This window comes from Manacus candei, unplaced genomic scaffold (assembly GCF_025592945.1).
Source record: "Manacus candei isolate 608988 ecotype Guabito, Panama unplaced genomic scaffold, ASM2559294v1 h1tg000041l, whole genome shotgun sequence".
Lineage (NCBI taxonomy): Eukaryota > Metazoa > Chordata > Aves > Passeriformes > Pipridae > Manacus > Manacus candei.
Window position 1 is genome coordinate 9765569 of NW_026138089.1, and position 16498 is coordinate 9782066.

Consider the following 16498-nt stretch of genomic DNA (forward strand, 5'->3'; position numbering starts at 1 on the left):
CTTAATTTTCCAGTAGAAAAGTGGTTATAAATATAATGCTATTACAAACAATAGCTCTCTTTCTTTTTACCCAATGCCTTTTTTCTCTCTGCACTAACTGATAGGAATGAAGCTCATATGTCTGAAAAATATGATTATTGATACATGTATTTTTGGGAAAATATAGGTCCTTGAAGTAGCATATTTCGGATATGCAGTAAAGCAACTGGGAAATGCCTGTTTCTCTTCCATATCTTCTCTGGAATACATTTATTTCTCCATGCATGATTGCTTTCATATGCACTGCTTGTGATCTTGATCTTGTTTTAAGTAATTTATTCCCTGCTCAGAAAACACGTACATATTGCCTGCTGGCTGAGTGTTAATTTAAATACATAAAATAGAAGAAAGCTGAACAGAACAAAATAGAATGGAACAGATTGAATGTATCAATGTAATTAATACAGGTTAGTCTAACATTGATTACTTTTTAAAATGCACTTCAGTCATATGCATATTTTACCTTTTCTCTGTAATCATAATGACTAAAATACTATTTTCTCTTATTTAAAAAAATTCTTGCATATTGGATCATTTCAAGACAATTGTAAGTAGTGTGAATTCTTGAGCTCCATCAGAAATTGTGAAAGTTGGCAATGCAGTTTATAGTACCAAGATGTCACTAGTTTTTTGCAAATGATAAGAAATAAGACTTCCTCACTCTTCTTTGTTATTTGGAACAAGAAGGAAAAAAAACCCTGAGATTATATATTTAATGGTTTATACCAAACTTGTCTAAAAATGCAAAGGTGAAGATATTTCTTAGGGAACAGTATTCTTTATTGCCAAATCCTTTGTCTGGACTGCTGAGTGTGGCAGTGCTGGATAACAGAGTTTTTGCAAACGCTGAAGAAATAAGGTTTTGTCTTTTTTTCAAATTGGCTGATTTTGTCTGATCAGACTTCATCTGTATGGTCTCCCTTTGCATTCAGCAGAGAGAAATAATCACCTCCAGGCACATCCGATCATGTCAGCTGAAATGTTCTTGCTGGGTGCCTACATGTCTCCATGGAGGGTGGTTTGATGAATACAGTGAATAGATAGGCAGCTTTTACAGAGGAAAAAAAAAAATTAGATGAGAAGGATTCCTCCTAATTGTTCATAAGGGGAAAGAGCCCAGCCCCCATCCTGAGCAGTGAAACCTGCTACAATAACTCATCCAGGCTTTCAACAGTCAAAGTGCTGGCGATCCTGCATTCCTCGGGACATGATGTGGAGAGCTTCAAAGGGAGTTTGTTCTTCACTCAGACTTCAGCAAAAATACCAGGTCAAAGGTTGAGGGTTTGTAAACTAATAATCCCCAGATGACAGGACAGGAACCCTTACCAGTATTCTTTCCCTATTTTTTTCTTATTTCTTTATTTCAAGGGAACTATGTCAAAAAATGGTCAAAGGAAGAAGAAGAGAATTTTCAATGAAAACAGCAATGCTGTGAATATCTTTGTTAAGGGGGGGAGAAATACATGCACATTTTCACACATACATTTTAGAAACAGAATATGCATGAGCTTAGAAGAGGCTTATGGTCCAACTCACTGAACAATGTGTTAGCATTTGCAATAGTGTCAATTTTTGGAGTTTTCTGTCTATCTTCTTTTAATTGTCTTGGAGCCACCTGAATTGTGGAATAAAAAGAAAAAAGAAAACCAAAAAAATCAAGGAATTCAGCTGATATCCCCACTTTTTTTTTTGTTTAATGAGCTATTAAAAACTATACAAGACAAAGCAGATCATGGATGAAAATATCCGTACTCAGTCTATACACAGGTCTGCTTTACTAGCACAAGGCTTATAAGTTTCACATGGGAGACTTTGTAGGCAGGAATATAAGGACCTGAGGTGCTGAAATAGTCTTTAGGAGAGCAATTTCCAGCCAGAGGTATCCGCTGTCTCTCAACCAGCAATCCCAACCTGTGCAAGATCAGAAGTTTATCTCCATGAAGCTTTATCCAGCTCAAGTTCCCACAGCTCAAGTACCCCCAGCTCTGAAGAAACATGAGATAAAGCAGCTCACTCCTTCACCCTTGGTCCTTCGGTACTTGGTCTGTGAAGGAATTTCTTTAATGAGGTTTCTATATATGTATATAGATAATAAAGACATTTACAACTGCACTAACTGGAAGTAAGCAGCCAGAGAGCGAGCTGTGTGAACAGCAATGCTTTCCCAATGTAATGCCACACTTCTCAACACATGTAAGGTGCTGCAGAGAAGAGCAGGAGAGGAGGACAGCCACTTCAGAAACTACTGATGTCAGGAAGGCATGAAATTTCTTACCTGTCCATCAATAGGACAGAGGTCAAAAAGATTGGACTGACTAAGACCTGACAGCACATATTGAAAAACATTGCATTCTCCCCACAGCTGGTTTTTGACTCCCACCACAGACCAATCAGTGGTGTTCCCCAGGGCTTGGTTCTGGGGAAAGTCCTGTTTAGTACCTTTATCGATGATTTGGATGAGGAGATTGAGGGTACTCTCAGTCAGTTTACAGATGACACCAGATTTGGTGGGTGTGTTGATCTGATGGAGGGTAGGAAGGATCTGCAGAAGGATCTGGACAGGTTGGATCAGTGGGTTGAGGCCAATTGTGTGAGGTTCAACAAGGCAAAGTGCAAAGTCATGCACTGTGGTCAAAACAAGCCCATGCAGAGCTACAGGCTGGGGGAAGAGTGGTTGAAAAGTTGCCTAGCAGAAAAGGACCTGAGGGTACTGTTTGACAGCCACTGAACATTAGCCAGCAGTGTGCCCAGGTGATCAAGAAGGCCAACGGCATCCTGGCCTGTATTAGAAACAGCAGGACTAAGGAAGTGATTTTCCCCCTGTTCTCAGGCCACATCTTGAATCCTGTTTTCAGTTTTGGGCCCCTCACTACAGGAAAGACACTGAGGTGCTGAAGCATGTGCAGAGAAGGGCAGTGGAGCTGGTGAAGGGTCTGGAGAGTAAGTCATGTAAGGAATGGCTGAGAGAGAGGGGTTGTTTAGCCTGGAGAAAAGGAGATTCAGGGAAGATCTTACGGCTCTTTACAACTGCCTGAAAGGGGCTTGTAGGAGTTGGGGATCAGTCTCATCTCCCAAGTGACAAGTGGCAGGACAAGAGAAAACACCCTCAAGCTGTGCCAGGAGAGATTTAGATTAGATATTAGGAAAAATTTCTTCACTGAAAGGATGATCAGGCATTGGAATAGGCTGGTCAGGGAAGTGATGAAATCATCATCTGTGAAAGTGTTCAAAAGGCATGTGGATGTGACACCTGGGGCCATGGGTCTAGCAGTAAACATGGAGGAGCTAGGTTAATGGTTGGACTTTATGATCTTAGAGGTCTTTTCCAATCTAAATTATCCTATTATTCTATGATCATGGATTCTGTCTATGAGAGATATACAACTGTCACTCTGCATATGGGATTCACCAAATCAGCTCACAGGCTTTCTTGTAACTAGAAATACGAATGAAAAATGGACATAACCATATCAGTTTAAAAGTTAGATGCCCAGTCTGAGCTGGTTATCCATGTTTTACTTAAAAATACAGAGGTGAAGGAAGAAGAGAAAAGAATTTTTTTAGTAGCTCCTCTGGTGCCATCTGGGAATTATTAATTTGTAAGCCTTCATACTTTGACTGAACTTGTGCTTAAGTTTAAGTGGGGAATAGCTGCTTTGAAGCTCTTCCTCAACTGCTATGACAACCAGATCTCTATATCTCAGACTGGCTAAAGCCCAGATGAATTACTGTAGCAGGCTTCATCAGTTTGGGACAGGTTATTTATGCCCATACTGCTTGCTCCAAGTGGGAACCATCCTCATATGCCTAAAAACGGGCTGGCTTAACCTTTCGGTCCCTGCTTAAAAGAATGCCACAAGCCTTTAGAGGGGAATTCAGCCATTTCTCTTGAACAGCTGTTTTAGGACCTGCTGAAACTGCCCTCTTGAGTTGCAGCTCTCTGTCCTTCTGTCCCTCTTGCATTGACCACAGGCCAGCTGTGGGACCCAGCTCAGAAGAGTCATCTCCTCTGAGGACTTCAATGAAACACTCAGAGAAAATGGTGAAAAAAGGTGTAGAAGAGGAAGACAAGAAGAGTGGGCATAAAGCTGAAGAGTAAAATGGTTATGACATGTAGTGTTTCACAAGAGGAAAAAATAAACTGTTCATCCATTCATTTAATCACATACAACTGCTCCCTATGCAGCGCTGCTGTTTTTTCTGCTGGAGACTTTTTTCTATTCTCCACCCAAAGAAAAACACATCAGTTTTTCATAGAAATAGCTTTGTCTGCAAAATTTTTGTCTTTGTATGAAATGACCAGAAAAAGTCGAAGGTAAGCCACAGCATAGTGGTCCCCATCCACATATTCTACCTCCAACATAGCCAGTGTGGTTTTCCTTAAGAATAGCAAATTTGCCATACAGCAAGTACATGACATGCTCCTTATGGCTTATCATAGCCAAAAATACATGACAGAGAAAAGAAAGAAAATGCTTAGTGTTACAAAATTAACAGACCTCATGCTCAGAAAAAATGTAAGCAATTTATTACTAATCTACCTGGTATCATTCTGCATGATCGTAAGAAAAGAGGGGAGTTTAATTGTTGGGAAAAAAACAATCAATCTTTTACTGGAATTTGAAGGATCAAGGCAAAACATGGCATCGAGCCCAGCTTTAATAAACTCCAATGACATATGAGCCTTAATTTTCTTTAGTAGAAAGGTATTTTTTTCTTCTAGTACTTTTTTGCTTCTTTTTGACAGATATTTGACTACTGTAGAGCACATAATAAACACAAGCTGCCTTCAATCCATTTATTTTGTAAAATATGTGGTGTCCAGTTCTGGATTAAGAAGAACATTTTTGGAACAACTGGAGAACTCTAAATGTACGCTTTAACTTCTTTTTTTTTTTAGAATTTTCTAACCCTTCTCCGAAAAAAATATATGAATTAATTAAAAAGTAATTACATTAATATAATTGGCTTCTAAGGAAATAATGAAATTCCCAGCTCTCAAGCTGTAAAACTGCATTGCCCAGTATTTGATAGATCTGTGATCTTTAATTATTTTTTCCAGTGTCTCTGTCCCAAATTTCCCCTGTATATTTTTTTTTGCACTGGCTTATCTCCCAGGAAAATCCCAGCTGTTGTTAAATCCGAGTACAAGTGAAAAAACCAGACCTTTGCATTTTCCCACAGCACTTTGGCTTCTGCATTTCCTAAATGATGGATGAGGATTGGTTTCAGTTCAGGAGTTTTCCTGTACACTATGACATGAAAAGGTGGGGGTGAAAAAAACAGGAGAAATCTCAGCTAGGTTTTGTCGTTGGGTTTGACCCAACAAAATGGATGGCTCACACAAACAGGATAATTTTAAACCCCAGGAAAACAAAAGGCAGCACAAAGAAATGGAAAAATGTTTTGCAATAATAGTGTTATATTAATTCTTAAACCAATTGATTTCAGCATGATTGTACCCCCATAAAGTCCAAAGACGTTATCTGATAGTATATTCTATATGTTCTCTATTCTACTGTAGTAAACAACTACCAACTCCACATAAACTGACCAGTTTGACAGCCTCTGTGATGAAATGTTTTGAAACCAAATCTTTGGAAGGTAAGCTTTACCACTGCTAATTACTGCCCTTAAATTCAACTGAAAAAATGACATCATGCTCTCATAGAGGCAATTATCAATGTTTGTTCCAGGGACCTTTGACTTTGAGGAGAACTAAATGATATGGTTGTTTGCACGCATAGTATCCTAATATTTGCACAGGCTATATATATATTTGCACAGAACTGTGTTTATACAGTTCCTGTCTGAAGTGGCTAGCTAAAATCAAACTCTCTTCCCAAACCTATACATTCATGTCAGCATGGAAAGATGCCAGGTGTACTTTGTCAGGCAAGGTACTTCATAGGCTTTTTGGATCGAAGCTGTTTTCAGGGGCTTGGCTGCCTCAAAACAGGCTTGGCTGCACTTCTCTCTGCAGACAGGCCCCAGCGGTGCAGGGAGAGCTCTTTGGAAGCACCTTGGAGAAGCGGCACAGGCTGCTGTGTGCTCCTGTACCCCACTTCCAGCTCGACCTGGAGTGTGACCAGTTTAGAGGCAGCCATTACGTTTTCACTGGAGGCTGAAATTATCTGTAATGGCTTACAGATTTAGCCTGGATTCTGTGAACACTGAAACATTTGGGAACAGTACATGATAGTGGTGATGTTGGAGCAGCTCTAGTGCCTGCTGGGGGTGCAGGGCCATGTGAACAGGAGGGACAGTTGAGCTCCACATTCCATTCCTCCAGCCCAACAAGTGCTGATCTGGTGCTGAGTGAAGAAATGAGCACAGTCAACATCCCAGCAGGTGAGCCCGGGGAGGTGTACTGGGGCAATGTGACAGCTGGCTGTGGTGGGGAGCTCTTCTCCTCTCCCTCCCACTGTGCCCACCAGCTATCTGGCTGTGCTCCTCAGAGACAGATACCCATCATCTTGAACTTGTTAAAAATGCCTTCATCTTTATGGCTTTTTTTCCTTTGCACAAACAAACATTGTTTACCCTTCCTTCATCTACAAAACAAGGTGGTATCTAGAGATCTGGTTACCCTGCAAGATATTTATTTTAATACACCGGCCTTTCACTTCTGAAGCTTAGGGAGTCCTCTAGGGGCCAAGAAAATCCTGACAATGAAAATCAAAGGGACCTGGAAATGCTGTGGTTTAGTTGGACCTGATGGAGTGGGTCCAGAGAAGGGTCATGAAAGTGATCAGAGAGCTGGAGCACCTATGAGGACAGGTTGACAGAGTTGTAGTTGTTCATCATGAAGAAAAGAAGGCTTCAGGGAGACCTTACAGTAGTACCTTCAGTATCCAAAGGGAGCCTACAAGAAGACTGAAGAGGGACTTTTTACAAGGGCACATAATGACAAGATAAGGGGAAATGGCTTTAAAATGAAAGAGGTTTAAGAATATATATTAGGAAGAAATCTTTCACTGTGAGTATAGTGAGGCACTGGAACGGATTGCCCAGAGGTGTGATGGATGCCCCATCACTTGAAGTGTTCAAGGCCAGGTTGGATGGAGCTTTGAACAACCTGGTCTAGTGGGAGTTGTCCCTGCCTATGGCAGGGGGTTTGAAATTAGATGATCTTTAAGGTCCTTTCCAACCCAAACCATTTTTGATTCATTACATATCTTTCACATGTGAAAGATTTTATTAGTTTTTCCAGTAAGACCAACACGGCACATTGTCTTCTGCATTGGAGGCATTTCTTCTGTTAAAAACATCTGTCTGAATCATAGGAAGAGGGATGTTCTCTCCATTCCAAGACCAAATACCCAGTGGGGAGGGCTATGCATTGAGGGAGGCAGGGAAAACTCTAGGGGACAGTATAGATCATCAGGATGTGTCTAACGTGTTCCATGGGCAACTTTGCAAACATGCCCCTCTGAACTCCCAAAATGCAGGGAGCAGCACTGGCTCCAAGACAGCCATGGGCCCTGAGGATGGATTCCTTCCCCAAGCCTCCCCTGCAGCCTGGACGCAAGTGTGCAGGCTCTGGTGGTGATGCAGGAGGGACTCTTCAGAAACACTGGAACCGTTTTAGTGTTAGAAATTGCAACTTTTGGAAATTAAAGCTGTCACTGTTCCTTCTCAGCTACAAACATTTCAGGTAATGAGTTTGGCAGGAGCAGGTACTCAGCTAGTCAAATAAAAGAGAGTTTGAGGGCCCCTGCATTCAGCAGAGATACTCAGGCCAGGGATGAAGAAATCCAACACAGTTTAAAAAGTAGTTTTGGAGAACTGTAAATACATCTACAAAATCCCTGGCAGATTCTCTGGTTAAGAAATTAAGATGCCTCTTTGTCCCCTGTAAAAGCTTTATATTGTTTCTGTCACTCAGAAAAGCTGCAGAGATATTTCTTTTTTAAATGTGATATTAATAAAACAGAGTCAAAGGCACATTGGTGGCTTTTCTGTCTGCCTGCTAAATGGCTTAGAAAGTATGCAGCTATATTTTTAGGGAGGAAATGCTTTTAGGGATTAAAATTCAAAGGATAAGGTAAACAATTGCACATAACTCTTTAACGCAAAAGTTGATTTTTCCCTTCAGTGCAGGTTAGTGCTTTCACAACAGGCTGATGAAAGAGGCCCTTGCTGATTTTTTTCCCCTGCATAGACTACAGAGGATCTCAGATGAAGCAATGAAATATGGAAGAGCAGTACAAGTGCATATGGAGGAGCAGGGACAGGGGGGAGGTAAATCCAGCAAAATTAGCCTCTGATAGTCGACTGTCCCAGCTGGAATTAGATTCTGTCATTTGTGAATATTTCATAGTTACCAGCTGAAAGACATCTAGTGAAGCAAGTAAAGCCAATCAGTGGAAGATCTGAAAGTTTTGCTTCTCAGCCAACTAAAATAAGCCACAAGTTTTATTAACATTTTAAGGAGGGAAAAAAAATGAAAACCAATATCCTCTTTCTCACTGGCAACCTGAAGGAAATGCAGGTATAATTTTGTTAGTGAGTGTGTGTTGCTGATTGGTAACATTCTCTCCTGGCTGAGGGAAGAGCTCAGGGACTCCTGTGGGAGGCAATATGCCAGGGGAGTGTGGGTGTGGGTTTATGGTGCCTTGGTCCATGCAGGGGGGGCATCAAGGAAAACTCCCTCTTCCTACCTGGCTAAAGCATGTTGGGTTGTGTTTGACTCGCTCAAGGTCTTCCCCTAAATCACGTCTCTATGCTAAGGTCCCATTTATGTCAAATATAATAGTCTGAAGGAAGTAGCAGAGACAGAGCTTCATGTTGTAACCCAGTCCTACGTTTTTCTCCCTTTTTTTCTGATGTGATGCTAGGGCTATGGAACAGATTGTTTCTGCTCTCTACTGCAAGCAAAGTTCTTGTTTCTTGAGTACCAGGGCATCAGAAGAAATTAAACCTAAAGTTCATTTTCTAGAACAGCATTAACTTCTACGAAGAAATGAATTGTTCAGCTGGCCTCTTAATCTAGATGACAGTTTTATTACAATTAAAATATCACCTCTAGGAGGCCCTTTGTTTGCATTTGACAGATTTTATTGTGTTTATATAGGCTAATGAAGCAGAATTAAATTATGCAGCTTATATTAAATTTAAATGACTGATTTATTGTATTTAAAATCCAAAATTTATCATGCATGTTCTTTAATGCCACACAAACTACATTACTTCATGCTGGTTTATATTCTACTTTGGTGATTTGCCCAATTGAATAAGGTTTTGTAAGCGCACTGAAATGTGGTGTCCAAAATGTCCAAATAGCTAAAACAGGAAAGACTGTCTTTAAGCATTTTAAGCATTTTAGAAGAGTAAAGACATTGTGATGCTAGATCTAGCCTGTGCTTCAGGTCAGTGGTTCTGATTTCATGGGTTACTATTGGTGATTTCACTGAAGTGCTTTAATTTGAGCCTTTGCCAACTGAGATCAACTATCCGCATGCTCGTTTCTGTTGTTGAGATTTCTTGTTACTTATTTTATTGATCTAGCAAACTTTGTTTTTCCCTGTTGAACATGCTGCTCAAATAATCCCTACTGCATACAGCATTGAATAGAAAGGAGCACTGAGTGCTCAGATTTCCATGTAAGTAAAGAGCTGATCACCTATAAATCTAACCTGATTCACGTTAGTCTTTTTATTTTCTGATCACAGAATTCCTCTCACTTCACTTTAGATTTCTGTCCCATAGATGCTTACAGCTCACCTCATTACTCCATGTTTCTTCCTTCACTAACAGAAAGAATTAGATATGTGGTGAGATTCACTGGATATGTATTTCAGATGCTGACTTTAGGACGAGATGTGTTGTGCTATAATGCCTCTATTGCCAAAGGCAATTAGTTCAGATACAGCAGACATCTACAGTGCAGATATCTGTTTAGTCAGATTAATCCCATGGCTAATATCTGAAATATTGCTAAGATAGATTCCAATTACTGTCAATATTGGTGCTTTTTTTTCTTTTTTCTTCTCTTGTCAACATAAGCATAAATGAAGGGCTTGGGATAAATTTTTTTGTAAATCAATGTGAACAAAATGAACAACTGGAATCACTGCTCTTAGGGTATATCAGACAATTCTAGGAAGCTTTAAGTAGTCCAAGAAGTACTATTTAAGAATAGCAATTTTGCTGAAAATTTGACTTTCAGGATAGAAAGTAATTTCATATATCCAGTTGGAATCTGATAATCAGTTTTGGCCAGGGAAGTGACAGAAGTAGAATTTCAGAAAATCATTTTTCTTTTTTAACAACAATGCTTGGTGAACTCATGACATAATGATTTATTTTACTTTGTAGTATTGCTTATCTTCAATTTGTCTTTCCACTTTGGCTATAAGCTCACAGACATATATTGTTTCATATGTAATACTATGGGGAAAGATATTGGGGCTGTTTTTCTGCTCAATTATTAAGATGGTATCACCAAGGGAACAACTTAAATGATTTCTGTGATTAAATATATTGTGTAATGACACAGATGTTTGTGGATATGATTAAATTGGAACTAGGAACCAGTTTAAGTTTCTAGGGCTTTATGCACTGCTTCATCCTTCAGCTCTCGGCTGTCTGTAGGGTCTCTATCATATGAATTTCTCTTACCTGTGGGTGTCATCCACCAGATTCATCAGCAGAAATCTTCATGAAATCTTCATGACTCAGCTGCACCTATATCAGTTTCCATTCAATGTAAGGAAAGATTCATTAACTTGCATCCTTTTGTGATGTGTATTTGAACTGTAGAAAAGAATGTCTAGGCAAGAAGCAAGGTGGGAATAGGCTTCTGGCAGATCAGTCCTACATCTTGCTAGTTCATTGTTTCAACCACAGCATCATAGAATGGTTTGGGTTGGAAGGGACCTTAAAGATCATCTAGTTCCAACCCCCCTGACACAGCCAGGGACACCTTTTACTAGACCAGGTTGCTCAGAGCTCCAGCAAACCTGGCCTTGAACACTTCCAGCCATGGAAAACATGTAGGCTCACAGACTTGTTAAGTACCCATAGTATACTGGGATTTGGCAACTGCCATGCATCAGAGGTAGGGAATCCCAGCAAACAGGATCTTCTTTAAAATATAGAACCTCTGATTCTGAAATACCTATTTTGTTTATTTTACACAGGGAGCAGCTGTAAGTTCAACAGGAATTTTCCACTGCATGACTCACTCGAGGAAAGAACACTTCTCCCTTCACAGATTTTCCATTGAGAAAAGTTAACATATCATGTTAGAATACACAGAATCCAATACTAAAAAGTACAGTTGCCACAGTCATCCTCCCTAAAATCAAGGTGACAGGCTATGGTCCGTCCTGCAGCAAAGGGCCTAGGCCAAAGTCCCATATGTTTCCCATTTCAAAGCTTCTAGCTTGAGGATATATTCTTGTCTCTAAGAAGGGTCTAGGGTCCTGCTATGGATTGTATGAAGAGCCCAAAAGCCCTGGTAATCCTGGAAAGCTCATTAGTGAAGAATATGAGTTGCCATGGGAGCTTTTCTTATATATAAAAAAAAAAAAACCAACCAACAAAACCAAAACAAACTAATATGCCTTTGAGTATGACAAAAATATATTTCCTCTCTGGAGCAGCATCACCTGTTCCTTGCTCTCTGACTCATCTGGCTTTTGTTCTTTTTGCTATACTTAAATCACAGTGATGCAATGATCCTTAAAAGCAAAGTTGTTCCTGTGTGCTAATGACACACTTGTCTACTTGGTGTTGCTAAATGATGCCTAGGTAAGTTGTTGTTTTTTGCAGCAGATAAGTGGTTATAAAATAGAAATCAGTTTGCAATGTAGAAAAATATGCAGAATTTGTGACAAAAGAAGGAAAGCTTGTGTAAAGAATGTCTACCAAGGAAGAGTCTTGTCTCTGTGTATGGATCAGCTATAAGTTGGATACTCCAACTAAACTACAGGAGCAGAGGACCACAAAGATGATTAGGGGTCTGGAGCATCTCTCCTATGAAGAGATACTGAGAGAGCTGGGCCTGCTTAGTCTTGAGAAGAGAAGATTGAGAGGGGATCTCATCAATACATGCAAATATCTCCAAGGTGTGAGGATGGTGCCAGATTCTTTTAACTGATGCTCTGTGACAGGACAAGGAGTAATGGCCATAAAACCAACTACAAAAAGTTTCACATCAGCATAAGGAAAAAATTCTTTCCATGGAATATGAGAGAGCCCTGGAACAAGCTGCCCAGGGAGGTCATGGAGTCTCCCTCTCTGGAGACATTCAAAACATACCTGGATGTGTTCCTGTGTAACCTGCTCTAGCTGACCCTGCCTTGGCAGGGGGGTTGGACTAGATGATCTCCAGAGATTGCTTCCAACCTTAACTACTCTGTGATTCTCTATGATTCTCTCTGATTTAATGCTGTAATTTTCATTTTTCATTAAGTCATTTGAATTAGGAAAGGAACATATTCCATTCAAGCAGAAATCTCTATGTTAGTGCATTTAATAGGCCTGTTACAACCCTTGAGACAATGCAGCCTAGGTTGTATACGGTGAGACTATATAGAGCAGAAGTGAATATGCCAAAAAAGCAGTCAGCCCCTACAGTTGCCAGAAAAGGTGTTAATATTTTTCTCCATTCTAGTAGAAACTCATTGGGATATGCTAAACTCATTCGTTAAGTAACACTGCAGAGTGACAGATGCTGACATATATAATTTGACAGCTGCAAATACCAGGTACTAGAAAGTGTCATTTCCCATAAGTATAAAATAATGGGTCATTATTCCCTGACAGATTAAAAACCAAGTACTATGAATAAATGAATTGGTAATCCTGCATACTTTAAAAGAAAAATAGAGCATTATTTTTCTTCTTCCAGAAATAAAGGAGATTTCCTTTGTTCTACTCTCACCTGTGTGTGTTGCGTCCAATTGCCAACTCACTGATGAGGTGGAGCAGAGGAGGGAGTCTCCCACATGATCTACTTAAAGCATTTAAGATCTTTATGTTTCCAGACGGGGGATGCTGCCTCCCTCGGAAGCCAGTGCAGAAACAGTATGTGCATCCAGCAGACAGCTCAGAGGAGAGGCTTACTGTCTCCTTGATTGCAAAAGGATCCCAGGAGCGCAGGCACCCAGGTCAGGTGCCTGATATGAAGGGTGCAAATACTTGCCTCTCAAGGGTTATCTGTCTTGCCTTGCACTGATCGATAGGATGCATGTTGTTATGTGGCCCCATAGGAGGGCCTCAGCTGTAGCTGCTTCCTGCCTTTAATTCTGAGCCCATTTTCCTACTGTTGGGGCCACAATGACCTTCCCCAGGTAGACAGCTAACAGCAGGAGACCCCTGAGATTTCAAGAGCAGCACCACTAGAGATGTTTGTCTTCCTCAGGGCAGGAGGAAATCTGTGCACTGGCTGAAAGTGAAGTGCAGGAGTGCAGCACAGACAGTTCATTCAGCAGAGCTCTGCTGAGCCTGCACTTGCTGGGCTTGTTGGAGGCAATATATCTCCCTGGGGTCTAGAGTGATGTGGCCTGAATCCTAAAACAATTGGCACCATTCCCAATATGAATACACTTAACACATTTAACAGGAATCTAGTTGATGTCAAGTTGATTTCCAGTGCCTGCTGTATTTAGCCAGCCTTGCACCTACAAGTATGGTTATACTGTGCCCTGTGGCTAGCAGTTAAAACATTGCTATGATATATCTTCTGTCCTCTCTCCTATTTGATTATCAAACCCATCATCACCATAACATTACATTGCACTAGATGATGCTGGGACCAAAGGCTGTTCTCCAGTTGAGGCAGTGGATATTGTCCAACTGCAGTAACTTGAATGTTGTTATAGAAAGGAGCACAGCAGAAGCTATGCCAGTGCCTTTGAGTCATTGGAGACACCACTTGAAGAATCACAGAATCGTTTAGGTTGGAAAAGACGCCTGAGATCATAGAGTCCAACTGTTAATCCAGCACCACTGTGTTCACCACTAAACCATGTCCCCAAGCACCACATCCACATGCCTTTTGGATACTTCCAGGGATGGTGATTCTATCACTTCCCTGGGCAGCCTCTTCCAGTGCCTGTTCACTCTTTCAATTTTTTCCTAATATCCAATCTAAACTTCTCCCAGAAGGAGGACATCTCTTGACATCTAGTTAGGCAGTCTCTGATAATCCTTCCTAGCAGCTCTGCAAAAGCCAAATAGCTGTTTGCTGCTCAAGAAAAGTGCTTTTTGATGTCTTTTGGGACAATGTTTCTTTTGTGTATTAGGTACTTTACAAAAGAATCAGTATTTATTCATTTATTTCAGTTTCTTTAAATCTATGTGCCTCAGATGTAACACAAGGCCATTATAACTGACAAGTTTGCACCCTTGTATAATGGAGGACCAACAGAATTTCATCCAAATTTCTGCATTAGGGACTTGTTCTTTTTTTCATATAAGTACAATTGCTCACACTAAAGACAAAATAACGCCTTCACCCCTTACTTATTGAACCTGTAGTTGTAAGATTTTTGACAAAATACTTTTCAAGTATTTTATTCAAGTTTTTCAATGAATTTTAAAATGTAACTTGTATTTAGATGCTCTGGCAAATCATGCATTGTTTAAGATCTGTTTTTTGTTGATTTTTAGTAAACTATGCTTGCTACTGTGTTTTTTTGTAGCAGATTAATTAGAAGCATGATAAACCCAACTGGAAAAACAACACCAAATTTTTTGAGTGGATTTCCTAGCATCTTTGTGGTTCGATATGTTTTTTTGCAAGTCTTCTATATTTAACACAGTAGCCTTCTGATCTGTGACTGGGCTCCTAGAAACTATTATCATATAAATAATAATTAGATGTAAGTTAAAAACAGCATGACTGTACTGAACAAATACACGTGATTAAAAATGTGTTTGTATCAGTGGGAGAGAAAGAGAGTGAATCTGCTTTGAATGTTCAGGTTTTTATACCTCATTATTCGGAGACAATAAGTTATTGTTTAATGGATTGATTAAATGGATTTTTTCCCCTTCCTCAATCCATTTGTTTCTTCTCCTGTATTTAACAATTGACTACAGTTCAGAGACCTGCTGAACTTGTTAAGGTTTTCACATATTTCATTCCTAGAGGGTTTTATCTTCAGACTGCCGATCATCAGGTTGAACTCATTAAAGGGAACATTTCTGGGTGCCTCACACCAGTATTTGCAAGCTCAACCTGATGCTATCCATAGCATAAGAGGCAAGTCTTCCAACACTAGCTCTGTTTAAAGACAGGCACTTGGACTGTCAGCAGTAGAGTGTATTCTTGGCTTCAAGAACATACTTTTGAGGTCTTTGAAGACAGGAAGTGTCAGAACAGCTTTGCAGATAGGAGATTATGGACAAAACTGTGTAGCCAGCATTGCAGAGGTGAAATGAGTGCTTTTCTCAGTCTCTTAAGCTACACATTAATCAAGTCAAGTATTAAAGAGCTGTTAAATATTGTTATCAACAATCACTTAGGCAACGCCAAACTTCTATATAGCATATGCGGAGTTCATGCATTTACAGTAACATTGGTTAACTTTCAGGGAATACAGGTAACTTTTTCTTAATTCCTATATCATAAACAATTGATTTAGGGCCTTTTTATCCCTTCAAGAGCCAAGATTTAAAAGGGGAAAAAATCAAAACAAAGTATAAGGTTAAAAGTTTTTATTGAGGGGCCTGGGATGCATGCCTACATACTATAATTTTCTTCTTTTAGTTCTAGGTGTTGGTAACTGAAATTTCCCTTTGGTACAGCATATGGCTGTAGTAACAATATGTCTGTTTCCTTAGTATTTGCTGGCAGTCTAGTTTTCTTTTGTTTGTATAAAGTAGAATGGAGCTTTAAAGGCAGTAGCTCAGGATGTGTGGTGCTTGGAGCACTAGTAAAGTGGTTGAGACACTGCTGGCAGCAGGAATCTGCAAAGAAACCATCAGATCGGAACAAAAACAGCTGTCTGCCAGCACCATAAACTTTAGGAAATGTTGTGGGTGATTAGTTGCTGCTCCTAATGTGTGAAAGTTGGCCTGTCTGCATATAGGCAAAATAAACTCCCTTTTACTTCTTGCCACTCATACATAGAAATCACAGGACATTATGGGATTGATTATAAGCCATAAAAGACAGGAAGTTCAGTCTTAGAGTGAAAACCATGGCAATGACTGTCTCTTTCTATTTGGATGTCATTGCGTGAAAAGCTAAGGTGAAATGAAAAGGAACAGGAAACAAACCTCAGATGGGAATGGGACAAAAAACTCTAATGGGAAAAGCAACTCGGTCAGGAAGGAACACTCAAGCATATAATATAAGGCACCTGGCCTCTCTGAAACTTTGGGGTTTTTAAGTAAACTTTAGTGGTTCAGGAACAATAGCACAAGAACAGTCCAGCAAACACACTGAGTGCCACAAAGACTTTTTCCCAAAGAAAGACATCCTTCCCATTTCCACCATCCC